We start from the raw sequence: 8,173 nt of genomic DNA, 5'->3' as shown, positions 1-8,173 counted from the left end.
CTTTCATATCATGCATATATTTAAATATCATGCACATCAATATAATCAAGTTATCATCATATGCATGTAAACACATCATGCATATATCATGGATAAAATAATTTTGTAATAATCATGTATATATCCCATAAAAATCGCATAATGTACTCACCTTGAATTGTTAACGTTCATAGGTCTTTCTTTCAAAAACGGCAACCTACATGATAATTTATACCATTCCTAAGCATCTTAAATAATCGTAATTGAATTGATTACCATTCCTTAACAATCTTAACACGACTTTTCCTTTTATTGATCAACYCCCGATAACATCATATCTCATGTTTCACTCCAATATTTTCTTAAAATATTATTAATAATGTGACGTCGTTAAATATTAATTGTTGCTCATTCATTTTATAAAATAAGCAATATACTTCATAATTTTTTGAATAATAAATATTCTACCAAAATAACTAAACTAAATAGTTCGCAACGTAAATAATGTTTTGTGACCAAAACGTCTCGTTTAAGATTTACAAGTAAATAAAGGTGACAACATGTCACACACGTATAAATAACGGTCGTTCCATAACTTTAAAGTTCAACATAGTTAATACTCGAAATAATGTTTAGAATATCAAATTTTCAAGTCTAGGGGCATTTTGGTAAATCATAAGAATCGAATACCAAAGGTATAGTTTTAACCAATTCCCTAATTTAGAACATTCTTGGTATATTTCAGAAGTCGAATATTAAAACGGTGTTTAAAAGTCCAATCCCAAAGCATTGAGGCATTTTGGTAATTCTATTAAGCAATACTCAAAGTATCGTTAAAATACCGATTTCCTAATTGTGAGGTCATTTTGGTAATTTCATAAGGATAATAATCAAAATAAAGCATAGATATAAATTCCCAAGATATAGGGTCATTTCGGTAATTTATAGGGCAAATACGTAAAGTATCGTAAATATACCGATTTCCATATTATAGGGTCATTTTGGTAATTTTATAAGGACTATATTCAAAATAAAACTTAGATACAAATCCCAAGACATTGGGTCATTTCGGTAATTTTATAAAGCAAATACATAAAGTATCGCTAAAATACCGATTTCCACATTGTAGGGTCATTTTGGTAATTTTATAAGGATTAGATTTAAAATAACACTTAGATATCAATTCCCAAGATATTGGGTCATTTCGGTAATTTTTTAAAGCAAATACGTAAAGTATTGCTAAAATACCGATTTCCTAATATAGGATCATTTTGGAAATTTTATAAAAATAATAATAAAAATGAAGCTCATAGACCAATCCCCAATATATATGGTTATTTCGGTAAATTTGGAAGCAAATACGCAAAGTATTACAAAAATACTGATTTCCCATTTATAGGGTCATTTTGGTAACTAAACGAGAAAAATAATCGAAACTTGGTCAAAGTTTACGTTTTACAAACTCTAAGTAAATTTGATGAAAGTTTCATAAAATTTTRTAGAGGAAATTATAATTCTGAAACTGCAGAGGTTAAATGGTAATTTCTAAAACTCAAACATGTAATGCATATTAAGAATAACAGTGAGTATAAATAACACAAACTCATGGTTAACCAACTGGTTATCGCATGGAGCTACAAAGCTGAGGTCACGGGTTCGAACCCTGCCCTCATCGTTGCACAGGGCAGCCATGGCTGCACTAATTTTACATTTTTGAATTTGAAAATGACTCGTTTCTTGACCTTTTTTCTTCATTCTTTTTGCATCAAACTTTTGGTAATATTTTTACCAACACTTTGACATAAAGAACGCAAATTTTCATCAAGAAATGAGTTCCATTTACTCATTTAAAGTTTGTTTTAAAACTAAAACTTAACAACTTAAAAACATAAAACTCGAACAACGAAAACACAAATATGAGACATGAGGCTACTGGAGTTTGATAGAGTACTTAAAAACAAAACTATAGACATAAAAATCAAGAGATTTGGTTAAGAATCTCACCCAAAATCGGTGAAAAACCGAGATTTTTGATTCCGAACTTCAAACTCAGATTTCTCTCTCAAAACTCAACGATTTTTCAAGCTATTTGAACCAAAACGTTCCTAAGCCAGAGATCTACAATTTATATGCCAAGAGTTTTGGTTTATTAGTTGAAGAAATTGGACAAATCGCGAGTTTTAGGCTGATTGGTCGTTTTCTCAAACAGTTATGTACTTTTGGCAAAACAGGTCCATCATCTTTGAAAAAGATGACATTCGGCCCCTCAAGTTTCTGACATTTACCATCAGACCCCTCCTGACGTAATATCCTACATTTTTGGTCCAATAATTAAAAGAAAACACTTTTACTTTATTTTTCTATTTGTCTTTCTCTTCATTATTTATTTATTTAAGATTTCTATAATTATTTTCCTTTAGTTTATTACGTAAATATTTTAACACTTCAAATAAATTTAAAAAAAATATATTTAAAGGCTCATATAATATTATTTATATATTTAAAATAATGGGTTTTACAAGTCTCCCCCTCTTGAAAGAAAATTCCTTCCTCGGAATTTGTACTTAATTTTGTCATACTTATTTTTATCTTTATTTCATATTTCTTCCATCACGAGAGAATCTTTTGGTCACTCAATCTTATTCTAATCATCTATTTATTTTAGTCTTACATGCATGGTCAATTCACACTTATTATAGCTTAATCCTCTANCCCAAAATCGGTGAAAAACCGAGATTTTTGATTCCGAACTTCAAACTCAGATTTCTCTCTCAAAACTCAACGATTTTTCGAGCTATTTGAACCAAAACGTTCCTAAGCCAGAGCTCTACAATTTATATGCCAAGAGTTTTGGCTTATTAGTTGAAGAAATCGGACAAATCGTGAGTTTTAGGCTGATTGGTCGTTTTCTCAAACAGTTATGTACTTTTGGCAAAACAGGTCCCTAATCTTTGAAAAAGATGACATTCGGCCCCTCAAGTTTCTGACATTTACCATCAGACCCCTTTTACGTAATATCTTACATTTTTGGTCCAATAATTAAAAGAAAACACTTTTACTTTATTTTTATTTTTGTCTTTCTCTTCATTATTTATTTATTTAAGATTTCTATAATTATTTCCTTTAGTTTATTACGTAAATATTTTAACACTTTAAATAAATTTAAAAAAATATATTTAAAGGCTCATATAATATTATTTATATATTTAAAAAAATGGGTTTTAAGCATCAGTTGTAGGGGTGATAGTCAGGTCTTCGTCATGAGCTTCAGCATCAGCTCTGACGACATCATCAACAACCTCAACTTTATTAGCTTCATGGGTAGTGATAGTATCATCAACAATCTCAACTTCATTAGCTTCAGCTCTTTGAGCATCAGCTTCAACTTTAGTTTTAGGGACAGCAACAGCATCCAAATCTTTCTCCCCCTCTTTGTCATCAACATGACTAGAGAAGAGGTTATCAAGGATCAGTCCTATGATGTTCATTCGCTATTCAAGCACACTCAACGATCTAGCTTGAAGAAGATCGACTTCGAGAGCCTAATCCAACAAGAGGCGATCCATTTCTATGAAGGAGGGTGTAGGGACTGGTATTGGACGTTGAAGAAGCTCCAATATCTGCTGCAAGAACTCACCATGCTTGGCAAGCTGAGCATTAGCTTCATCGGCTTTGTTGTTTAGAGAAGAGATAACCTCAGCGTTGGTGCGTATAGCGGCTTGCACCGGAGATAGTTGTTCATTCTCATCATTGACGTTATCTTTGACAGTTGAGAGATCAGAGGAAACATCATCCCTGAGAGGCATGCCTTTATGGACTTGATCCATTTTGATTAAGACAGTCTCTACGGCCGGGAGTAGCAGCTTCACGTCATCAGCCATGTTATATTCTTCTTCCATGGCTGGCGTTCCTTCATTTCAAGGACCTGAAAAAGAAGATGGTTGAGCATAAGATAACTCGGGGTTAGAAGAAATGAAAGGGTAGATTTGAAGATTACCTGGGAGTTCAGCAGCACCATCTGAAAGATTGATGGTGGTTCTCTCCAGGTTGCCTTCGAGAGGATAGGCTTCCATTGACTGAGGTGTTTCGAGAGGAGCAACCTCAGGTCCTGTGGTGGGTGCTTCATCATCAGCGAGGACAATCAGTGATGAGTGATGAGCACGTGTCGAGACCAAAGAAGGAGGAGAGGAGAAGATGACTCAGAGTGGTGGAAGTGGGTGTTTAGCAGTGGCTATGCTGATATTCACACTTTTAGTGATTTGGGTCACTGAGGCAGTTGGGATATGAGCCATAGGTATGACAGTGACTGCAGAAATCACTGAAGAGATAAAGCTGAAGGTGCCTCAGGGTTAAGGCTGGTTTCAATAGCTGGAACCTTTTGAGAGGTATCAGGCAAAGATGTGGTTATCCCTTTTTTGGCTTTCTTGGCCCTCGATGGAGAACCAAGAGTGGTTTGAAAGGAGGTTCTTTTAGAAGAGAGGGTGGTGGTGGTTGGGATAGACTTTGGGGGGTTTCTTTAGTCTTGACCACCTGAGCAAGGGAAGAAGAACATACCGACATAGTTGGAGAAGCTGAAGAAGTATATGCACATAGTCACAAGAGAGAATAGTGCAACGTCTTCAGTTCTCAGCTTATGATCCAAGATTCTGGATCAAAGCTTGTAGATGGGCAGGTTGCCTTCTGTGGAGTACTTGTTGCTAAATATCTTAGCAAACACCATTGGTAAGAACCTGGTGTAAGGTACTACCTTCTCCCTTTGGCGCTTTTTCAGCTTCAACACCAGATCTTCAAAGATCACATCGACAAAGTTGATTGGCCTTTGGCGAATGACAGAGACGCCAATGTTCAACACAACTCTGGACGCTTGATCTTGTCCACCACTTTTGTAACAACCCACAATTTCCAGATACAGATAATCCACATAATCATATTCATAAAACAAAATGTAATATTGTTTACAAAACATGGGCTAACAAAAACTTTGTTTAATACATTWATGTGCATCTAAATATCATCGTTCAAACTTTCCCCTTGCCTTTATCTTGCGATGTATGATGACCTGCAAAACAGGTTAGTCCAACAACTGAGCATTAAACCMAAAAGGTCTAGTGAGTGTACTAATCTCATACAAATAACTTACATTCCAAACTAACAGTTTAGAATCAAACATGTATAGACACAAACATTTTATCTATATTTGTTATAGATTCTTTTTCTCTCGCGGTTATACCGCCATTACATCTCTCTCGCGGTTACACCGCCATTACATCTCTCTTGCGGTTACAAATAAACCAGTAGTGGAATAATACCAAAATCAACCGGATATGAAATCCGGACAATCATCCGGAGATGTAATCCGGACAACACTGTCCGGAGAACTAATTTGGACAACACTTGGGGTGATATTTTGTGGTTTAAAGTTACTCCGGTTGACACTTAGGCGGTTTAGTTTTAAACCGCTTGATACTTGAGCGATTTAGCCATTAACCCGGACAACGCTTGACCGGTTTAAGATGTAACCCGGATGACACTTGACCGGTTTTAGAGAATACATCGGCAAACCTTTGAGCGATTTAGGGTGAACCCGACCACCCTGGGCACCACCCTCGTCGATCCCCATAAATTACAACTTTCCCTTTTTCCGGTAAATCTATATGGATCATCTTTTCGTCACGAATTATGTTAGCTTGATTTTTAGCTAACCAATCCATGCCTATAATTATATCAAATTCCCTTAAAGACAAAAGAAATAATTGTATAGGCACTTCACATCCTTCTATACTTATGAAATATTCATCTATTGATTCCTTAACCAATATTTCACTATCGTTTGTTGTTTCCACAATTAAATCTTCACTCAACACCTTAGATTCTAAATGTGCGCAGTTAACAAACGACGGTGATACAAAAGAACGTTTTGCACCCGAGTCAAATAAATTTTTGGCACATACTAAATTAACAAGGAATGTACCTGTCACCACTTCAGGATGCTCTTCCGCCTCGCCTCTCATCATCTAAAAGGCTCTCCCTTTAGCATTTGACTCCCCACGTCTTATCTCTCCTCAACCACTTGGGTTAACACGATTATCCATTGGCCCACGCCCTGTTGGAACATAACCAGATCCTCGGCCTCCGGAGTATCCAGATCCTCGACTCCCAACAAAACTAGACCCTCGTCCCTTAGCTTGTGGACAACCGGCATTGACATGTTGAGAGAAATTACAAGTAAAACATCTTTGTGTCATTCGACAGTCTCGAGCTATATGCCCTGGTTCCTAACATTTAAAACATACTCGCGACTCTATATTGCAATTTCCCTGATGTATTTTATGACATCGTGTGCATGCCTTATCAGCAAACCTTGAGGCTGGTCGATTCAAATTTTCTATAAACCTTGGTCTATGGAAATCAGTCATTGTAGCTTCCCTCTTTCTTTTCTCTCCAACCCTTTCTTGTTGTTGTCGATTGATGTCTTGTTCCAGTATTTCAGCAGCGTCAACTGCTGCTTGAAATGTTGTCGGATTCCTGGATATCACATACTTCCGGAGATTAGACTCTAAACCCCAGATGTACTTTCTCACTTTACTGCTTTCTGATATAATGTAAGCTTCAACAAACCGGGATCATTCCATGAAGACTTTCGTGTACTGACGAACTGACATATTTCCTTGTTTTAGAAGAAGGAAATCATCTTCTAGTTTTCGTACTACCGCTTCAGGATAATATTGCATCTTAAACTTTATCACAAACTCTTCCCATAACATGGTTTTCAGAATATTTGGATCTGAACTCGACAAAACCTCCCACCATTATAAAACACTTGACCTCAAACGGGATACAACAAACATAACTTTGTCTTCTTCTGCACTTTTGCTGATTTGCAAATTTAGTTCAATTTCTTTAAGCCAACACATGGCTTTAACAGGGTCACGCTCACCAAAAAATTTAGGAGGTTTACAAGCAAGAAACATTTTAATATCCCCCCTTTATGAATTGAAGACGAAGTAAGGAGCACAGACGTACTAGCTCTGGCTTCTTCCTGATGTTTAGGATCCCTTATTATTTCTGGGTTATTTGGGGCCGACCGTCCCAACAAATTCACCAAACTTTCTTGGAATTTTTCCAACTCAACTACCAACATTTCCTAAGTAATAAAACCGGGATCAGAAACAATGTGTCCACTCCTTGCTCTTCCTCTTCCACGACCAGACATTGAACTTTCTTTTGCCGACAATTCCTGTTCCATACGAGTTTCTTGTCTAGTACTTCTCCCTCTTCCTCGACCCCTGCTGCGACTTCACATTTCTATTGTCATTACATTTTTCAGGTCTTCTCCTTGGGTTACATTTCTTCTTCCCCTACCTCTTCCATAACCGGTAGAGGTCCTTTCTAATTGGTTAGGATTATTTGCCATTTCTCAGTGTACATCTCTTTCTGTCACATTTAAACACATATGATTACTCACATAACCAAAACATAATAACACGATTATCCTCAAGTCTATCCATAACTCAAGATTATATCAATCATTTATAATCTATCTTTCTCATAATAGGTTCAACTATAACATATTTTCATGTTCATAGTCCCAATGAAACCTATTATCATAACTTTCATACCTCTAGTTTAAGTCTAAGTATTTCGCAAATACCCAGATCCCATAAACTAAGGCTCTGATACCAACTATAACAACCCACAATTTCCAGATACAGATAACCCACATAATCATATTCATAAAACAAAATATAATATTGTTTACAAAACGTGGGCTAACAAAAACTTTGTTTAATACATTAATGTGCATCTAAATATCATCGTTCAAACTTTCCCCTTGCCTTTATCTTGCGATGTATGATGACCTGCAAAACAGGTTAGTCCAACAACTGAGCATTAGACCAAAAAGGTCTAGTGAGTGTACTAATCTCATACAAATAACTTACATTCCAAACTAACAGTTTAGAATCAAACCTGCACAGACACAAACATTTTATCTATATTTGTTATAGATTCTTTTCCTCTCGCGGTTATACCGCCATTACATCTCTCTCTCGGTTACACCGTCATTTCATCTCTCTCGCGATTACACCGCCATTACATCTCTCTTGCGATTACACCGCCATTACATCTCTCTCACGGTTACACCACCATTACATATCTCTCGTGGTTACGAATAAACCAATAGTGGAATAATACC

Source organism: Cynara cardunculus, unplaced genomic scaffold (assembly GCF_001531365.2).
Source record: "Cynara cardunculus var. scolymus isolate 2C unplaced genomic scaffold, CcrdV1 Un_Scaffold_2851, whole genome shotgun sequence".
In the NCBI taxonomy this organism is placed as follows: Eukaryota; Viridiplantae; Streptophyta; class Magnoliopsida; order Asterales; family Asteraceae; genus Cynara; species Cynara cardunculus.
This window is presented reverse-complemented; position numbering follows the sequence as displayed.